General features: G+C 35.9%; 1 pseudogene; it reads right to left on the bottom strand.

Annotated features, from left to right (window-relative positions):
* Nucleotides 1-6940: 6940 nt before the first annotated feature.
* LOC113185634 (protein tyrosine phosphatase type IVA 1-like) lies at nt 6941-7413 on the bottom strand (annotated as a pseudogene).
* Between the last annotated feature and the right edge of the window lie 740 nt (nt 7414-8153).

Below are 8153 nucleotides of genomic sequence, written 5' to 3'. Positions count from 1 at the left end.
CTCACAGCTGCATTTTTAGTTCTGAGCAACATTCATAGCATATTATCACATTAATTGATGTATTAATGAATCGATAAGTAACCACCTCCAAGTTATCTTTAAGGGTTTTCCTATGTCACTTGCATTTTGTTTTGTTGATGAGTTGAAAAGTTATTTTTATCTTTTTAAAAAGCATAAGAATCTCTAAAAAATAGTTGTTATTTTGAAAGGACAAGTTTGCTCTTTAAAACTTTTGCTTTCAGAGAGGTTTTGTTAGCTATGTGAAAGTTTTCTCCAGGTGCCAGCTGATGATCTGTATGACAGAAGTAGAAAAGAGCATTTGCAAGGGTGAAGCAAAGACTCACTGTCACTGTCAGTCCCTATAACAAGCCCAAAATAGTTACAGAAGCTGCTGGGGCTGGGCACTTGCCATATTGTCACTTGCAGCCTCCAGGTGGAAAGACCAGGAGACCGGGGAGGACAGAGGGCCTTTCTCTGCACCACCTAAGCACATCACAGGCATGAAAGGCTAAACCCCTGACTGCTCCTTGTCTGTCCTGCAGACACCCTAGGGATGTGAGAAACATCTTGCTTTGGAGAATCTTGTTTCTTTCTATTTAAGTTATAATTTTCATTTGAAAATACACCAGTGTTTGATTTAAATATTTTCATGTTTACATTTATTTTTGTTTGCATGTAGTTACATATTTAAAACCTCATTTGAGTATTTAATTTGGAGTAATATCAATTGGATAAAGGTATAATGAGTGCAGCAATCACCCTAAATTGACTTCTTCTTTTTTGTTGTTGTTTCTTTAAAATGTTTCAAAATTCTTTACTCAAGAAGTTCAGTTTTGTTGACAACAAAAGATTCTTTAGAGCCTGTGATAATAGATGCTATTTTCTCCCACTGAATCCATAAAAATATGTCAGCTTCTAGAAGGAATTTTAAAAAGTAGCAGACAAACTAAAGATCACAAAATTACCATATTACTAAGAAACCCAGTAACCTGGTTCTGAATCAGATTGGCAGTGCCACCTAGTGATAACTACCTCCAATAAGAGCCGAAGGAACCAGAGTGAGACTTGGGAGACTAAGACATTCTACTCTTTGTTCAGTGACTTACATAGAATATAAAAATTATTTCTTACTATTCAAGACTTTGGGCTTCTATAACTAGAGGGTGTTCTTCCTTTTTATTTTCTTTTTTTTTTTTTTAGAAAGAGGAGAGGGGAGAGAGAGAGAATTATTTTTAATATTTATTTTTCAGTTCTCGGCAGACACAACATCTTTGTTGGTATGTGGTGCTGAGGATCGAACCCGGGCCGCACGCATGCCAGGCGAGCGCGCTACCGCTTGAGCCACATCCCCAGCCCTGTTCTTCCTTTTTCAAACATGGCAAAAATACAGCTTTCTGCAAAGGCCCCTTAGTGTTTAATTTTTAAAACATACAGTAACATTGAAAACCATAGTTATAATTACAAAAAGATTACATGAATTTTTTTTGGTAGCCCTAGCTCTCATTTCCAGTAAAACCTGGAATTATTAGTTAAATTGGATAAATTTATAATACAAATAGGGTAAGTAGATATGGATAAGCTAAAGTATGGCAAGAATGTGATCAGGTAATGATCTTGCCTCTTTCATACTTGTTAGTAAAGCAGTAATTTTGTGGTCCTTAGTTTGTCTGCTACTTCTTAAAATCCCTTCTAGCCGTAAACACATTTTTTTATGGATTCAGTTGGAAAAAAAGACACTTATTTGGGAAAAAAGTGTCTTCTTCATTCGTTTCATCTATGTAATAGGAAAATATATGGAGTCTTTGTGAAGTTTTCAGAATAATTATATTTTAAAACTTAAACATTTGAAAATATTTAATCAATTCATATTTTACTTTTTTTTTAAAGCTTACCAGCACACATTAGTTTAGGCTTTAGCAAGAATTATCCACCAGGCTAGTTTTATCCATCCTTTGGTAATTCCAAGTCTCATATTGGAGCTTATTAAAACTGGTTCATGAGTTGCTATACATTTGTCGTACCAAATCAATGTTATTTTCAGACATTGTAAATATTTATTCCATTATCTTTTTGTGTAGCTTTGTTTTTCTAATAACAAAAGCAATGTGTGTTCATAATAAAATTCAGGTGTTAAAGTAATCATTCTCTAGAAACTTGAACCCTGAAAATAATCATTGCTGCCAGTGGTGTTTTATTTTCAGTTGCTGCATTTGTTAATGAATCTTTTCCCTTCTCAATGGTCTAGCAGTAGGGACACCCATCTTCATTTCCCTGTATGACACTTACTTCCAGGGAAATGTCATGGACAGGACATTTTGAGTTTTCATTCTTAGTTTTAATGATTCTTTGTTCCTGTGCTCTTCGATTTCCTCAACATTTGATAATAACACTTGTTTGTGCAGTATATGCAGATTTTCTAGCACATTCGGGTATATATCAGCCCTACCAGAAAAGTTGTAGAAAGCTTAGACTTTGCCTTAGTTAGGTAACATGTGGCTAAGCTGTGATTTTAGCCCCTTCTGATTACATATGTCCCCAGGTGAACTTATCCGGCCCCAGGACTTTAAATGCTGTGTTCTGACTTGTGAGTTCAGAATTGTATATGCAACTGTCTGGTCTTGTTTTGTTTTTAACATATATTTCTTGGCATCTTAAATATGGCTTAGCAATAAAGAAATCGTCAATGTCCTTTGTGCCCTGTTTCTCCTAAGACTTCTCTGTTTTAGCTGAAGGCTACCCATTTGCTCAGGCAAAGCCTTGAGCTTGGCATCAGTCCATCAGCAAGTGCTATTCTCACCACTTGTCCTCTGTCCACTTATCTCTTACCTAGGCTAGCATAATTGTTTCCCAACTGGATTTCCTGCTTCTCCTCTACCCCTTGTCCTCATTGCATGCCCTTCCATTATCTTGCTTTATCATTTCATTATATTTAAGAATAAATGATGCTACTTACTTATGGGTTTGTTGTCTGATCTTCTTTCCTTCTGGAATGTAAGCTCTGCAAGGCAGAAACTTTATCTTGGCATTACTGAATCCCCCTGGCAACAGCAGGTTTCATATGGAATGAATGAACAAATGAATGCCTGAAGGGAAGAAATCTAGTGCTCTTTTAATATTGAGAATTCAGGAAAAATTATTCCTTTACTGGTCTTCTCAGGGATCTCTTGTGTATTATTGAAAGAGTTAAAAAGACTTTATTTAATACTGTATTCTTGAGATCAATAGAGTCTTATAATTAGAAATATGGAGTATCATTTGACTTTTGCTGCATGCACCTTGTACTCCCTGAGATCTTTCTGGGAGGCTTTCTGTAGAAACCTGAAAAGAAAACCAACTATAGTGCTTTCTTGGAGGATCCTGACCCACCAAATGAGTAGGAAATTTTTGCTGGTGCAGAGAGACATTTAGTAAGTGCTTCCATAGTGACATTAAAAAAAAAAAAGAACAGGAGAAATGAATTTTTAAAAAAATCTTTATTTGCTTTGGACTATACTTCTTCCAGTAGGATTAATTTTGAATAAAGAGGAAATTGATATTGGACTGATTAATAAATTTTTAAAACTGGAAACTTAAAATGAATGTCTAATGATCCTGAAATACTATATTTAAAAAAGTCAATGACTCTATTTAAAAACAAATAGAAAATAAAATGAGAAAAGGTTACAGAGAGATTGATTGTTCATTCTATATCTAGTATAATGGAAATTTCTTTCTGTATCAGCAAGATCTGGGTGTTGATTTAGTCATGCCATTAGGTAGCCACATGTCCTTGGGCATATTGTTTCTGGAATCTAGACTTCTTTGTTGAAGGTTTAGGATGATCATGAGATGAATCTTGGGAAGGAATTCTTACAAGTTTAATGCACAATACAAATCAAATATATTATCCTGATTATCCTTATCTCACCATTCTGGTATGAGGATCCAGGTCTTCATTCTCTTGCTGTTTTTAACATTGGGATCCCAGAGCTCCAGTGGCTACAAAGAAGCCCAGATCCGAACCAAGGAATTCATAAAACACTGTAAATAGTTTTAAATGACTTGTGTGGGAAACGTGTGCCTCTTGTTTAGTTGACTGTTTATGTGTAGCTGAGATTAACAACAAAAACACTGTATATATAGCACCATCCATGAAGCTTTATGTCTTTATTATAAATTTGTAAGCATCCTCGAAGGTCTCAGAATGAAATCTCCTTTGGATATGTCAGGAGGAGAGAGAATGGGGATTTTCACGTCTTTAAAAGTAATCAGGGGCTCAGGTCTCAGAAAAAGTAAGAAGTGCCAAAAATGACACCCCTGAAACCATTAGTTCTTGACAATTTTTCAACTTCTTTTTTTTAAAGCCAGACTAATGATGCATTTTAATACCATTAGTATTTCTTAAGTAAAATTAGTTTAACAGTGTAAGTAATTTCAGTTCTTAAAATACAAGGTGGAATATGACCCTGAGGCAGGATTATCGAATGCATTTATTTAAAATAGCCCCATTTTCAGATATCAAAAGTCATGCTTTTGAGTATTCTGGAGCTAAGTAATTTTTTTAAAAATTTTAAGCAGATTGTTTTGTTTTAAAAATACTGAAGATGCAATATGTGAATCGTATTTGGATTTGGGAGCAGGATATTGAACTTCACAGTAAAAGTGATTCCATGCTTGTCAAAGCCCAAAGAGAGGTTTATAAAGCCACCAGACAGAGAAACTGAAACTCACTTGGAAAGGTAAACGGTATGGGATTGGAAACATTGCATAAGTAACTTACAAACCATTTTTATTGATTTATTTTATTCTTTGAAGACAGATTGTTAAAATGAAAATTGTTTTAATCTTCTCTAAAAAGAAAAATCTTCTCTAAAATTAAAAAAATCATCTTTAAAATTAAAAAATTCAATAAAATGAATGTTGAGTCAGTCACATGTATTTTTTTCCTCCCAAATTGTAGATTTGGAGTTGAATTTTCAAGTTAAAAATGCTAGATTACTTAGTATTTTTAAGTTCACATTTGCTAGGCAGTGTACCTTAGTAAATTGTTTAAAACAAGCCCCTACTTCAAGCGAATACTCCTGAAGGAGAGGTGAGTGGGCTTTACTGAAGTGGAGGCTCATCTGGAGCTGAACAGGGACAGTGAGCAGCGGGCAGAAGAGACTTGTGATTTCCATTCATTTGTGTTTTTGTTCTTCCCCTCCCGGGATGCATTTCCCACCCTGGGTCATCTAGTAAAGGCATAGTAATTTCTTTATTTCTTTTTCTTTTTTTTTTACAAGCTGGTGAACACTGACAAATTATTTCTCCCATAGAACTATAACCACACATTCCCAGACAGTATAATATATGCTTGAACTAACATTAGTATATATCACCATTTTAATTGCATAACAAAAAATTATCGAGTATCCAAATATTATTACACAGTTCAAAATGTATATAAAATATTAGATGGCTGCTAAATTCATTAGCAGAATGAATTTCTTTTTTCTTTTTTTGCAAGAGATTGAGAAGCAAAGGGAAAAAAATCACACTTAAAACAAAAAGTTGATAAAAATACTATATGTAAATAGCAGGAAGATCAGTAGAGTAGTAGGAAGGGAACGGGGCAGATAAAGGGGGGGAGGGAAAGGAGACTGAATTAGAGCAGATTATATTTCATGCTTTTGTGATTATGCCAAAATGTACACTAAAGGTGTATATAGCTAAAAATGACCAATATAAAAAAGAAAGCATATGTAAATTAAAAAAACTGGTAAACAACTGGTTATAATAATAAAGGAAATTGTAAGAATTAATAATAAAATTAATGATAATAATAAAGAATTATTTTAGGTACAATAACAAAGCATCACTACCTTAAAAAGTATTTAAAAAATTAAAGAGCATATTCAACATATTCTGCAAGAGACAAAGGCAACGTTTTTCTAAAAATAAAATAGCCCCCTCCCATTCTTTTTTCAGGCCTTCCCTACGTTGAACCTGAAAGTGCAAACATTAAATTAACTGGAAGGCTTTTTTGGTCTGGAGATATAAAGCCATGTGCTTCTGTAACAACTTAGGTTTTCCAAATGGAAATTTCTCATCACAGAATTAAAAAAAAAAAAGACTTAGCAGGGTGCAGTGGTGTATACCTGTAATTCCAGTGGCTCTGGAGGCTGAGGCAAGAGGGTTGCAAGTTCAAAGCCAGCCTCAGCAGAAGCGAGGTGCTAAGCAACTTAGTGAGACCCTGTCTCTAAATAAAATACAAAACAGGGCTGGGGATGTGGCTCAGTGGTTGAGTGCCCCTGAGTTCAATCCCTGGTACTCCCACCCCCCAAAATAAAGCTTACAGAAACATTAAATAATCACCAGAAGATTTGGTAAAATTTAAAAAATTAAAACAAAACCTCCCAAAGCCCAATGTTTAAAAGCAAACCTATATATACTGGCATGCATAAAGTGAGCAAAAAAAAAAAACAAACCATGTTGGCCCTGCAATATTAGATATGACTGAAGGAATACATCACATAGGGCTTAGAGTGGTTTTAGTTCCTGGGATTTTGATTTTGTATGATACTAAAAATGTACAAGTATTGTGCCTGCACAATATTCTGGCATCTAATCTTTCTAAGTTTCTTATATATTAATAAGATTCTGGCATGGAAAAAGAGTTAAAGATATTAATTCAATACTACATGATTTCAGTAAAGGTCAGTTGATAGAAATGATAAGCACATTTTAAATGCTGAACGGCATGAATCTTATAAGAATACTAAGGGTCCCAAATAGGTTGATCATAATTCTAACACAAGGGGATGAATTTCTGTCAGCTTGTGACCCCATAAAACTGCTTTCCAATACTCCATTGAAACTCCATAAGACGTATTCAGCATGCCAACACGTTGGTAATATGTACTGCAAATTAGGTCTTGTCTCAAGTTCCACTTCCCAGGCAACAGCATAAGGCACCTGAGTTTTATTGAATGCAACAGTTGTTTCTAGGACAGTTGGAGTCTTTGAAGTATAGCCGCATTTTAGGATGATACTCTTCAGATGTAATAGTTGCCTGCTGTTGAAAGTTCCATACTTCTTTCATCTTAAGAATTGTGCTGCATCTTCAGATTTCATGCCACCTTCAATTAATGCCAGAGCAGCAAGCACTGGAGCGCTCCAAGGCCAGCAGCACAGTGGACAGCAGTACAACTACCAGATCTTCATGAAACTTAATTTTTGCAAGTCTTAGCCAGTCATTAATAATCTAGTGGTGCACCTTCATCAAAAGGCCAATTGAGAACCCAGGAGTGGTGTTGTGAGTTGCTTCACATACTCTTACTATTGTAACACCATGCTTCTTAAGTTCCTCTGTAAATTTGACTAAGGTGCCTTGGTTGGATTGTGTGTAATAAGGAATCTCATGTCAGTGACTTCCACAGGAGCAGGGAAGTACATTGAAACCATGTTAATTTAGTTAAAAATTGCTCAACAGGTTATGGAAGAATTTTAAAAATTGATACAGAAATAATATAAAGTAGCTGATGATTACTTCAATAGGCTCCATTGGATAGTCTCAGAGCTTGAAGTATGAGGTTGGGAGTGAGGGGAAATGAAATGAACCTCCAAGAAGAAGCAGTGATTCTTCGATCCAGTAAGCCTGAGCAATGGAAAGGAAGTGCAGAGGTGTCCCCGTCCAGGTCAGAACTCTCCTGGGTGCTGTGTGGATTTCAGACAGACACTTCTGTATCAGGCTAACAACCACTCTAAGGGGGCCTTCTTGGTGGAGGAGTGATGAATTGCTCAGTTCACTCGTCTGCAGGGAGGTCGTGCTGTGCCTGGTAGTAAGCGCCACTGTCCTTCAGAAACTCCATAAACATGTGACCCCAACCCCCAAAGAACTGCCCTCTCTGTAAAGGTGTTCTCTTCTGTGGTAGCTTCAGTTATCAAAAGAAAGTTCCAGCCTTGGCAGCTTTACCCTCAGCTCTCAGAGCCACTGCCCAGGTTTCTCTCAGCTCCCTTTATACTTCAGGGGCCATGGTAATTTTTCACCATCCTTTCCATGCTGGTCTCTGTGTTGACTTTCCTAACATCTCTGGGCAGACGGCTGCTCTTTTCCCCTTTGCCTTATGTGCATCTCTGTTATTGCATGTGGCACACCATAAATAATTTGCTTACATATCTGTCATTTTTGTTTT

Source organism: Urocitellus parryii, chromosome 9, assembly GCF_045843805.1.
Source record: "Urocitellus parryii isolate mUroPar1 chromosome 9, mUroPar1.hap1, whole genome shotgun sequence".
In the NCBI taxonomy this organism is placed as follows: Eukaryota; Metazoa; Chordata; class Mammalia; order Rodentia; family Sciuridae; genus Urocitellus; species Urocitellus parryii.
The sequence above is the reverse complement of the archived record's forward strand: the minus strand, read 5'-3'. Positions and strand labels throughout refer to the sequence as shown.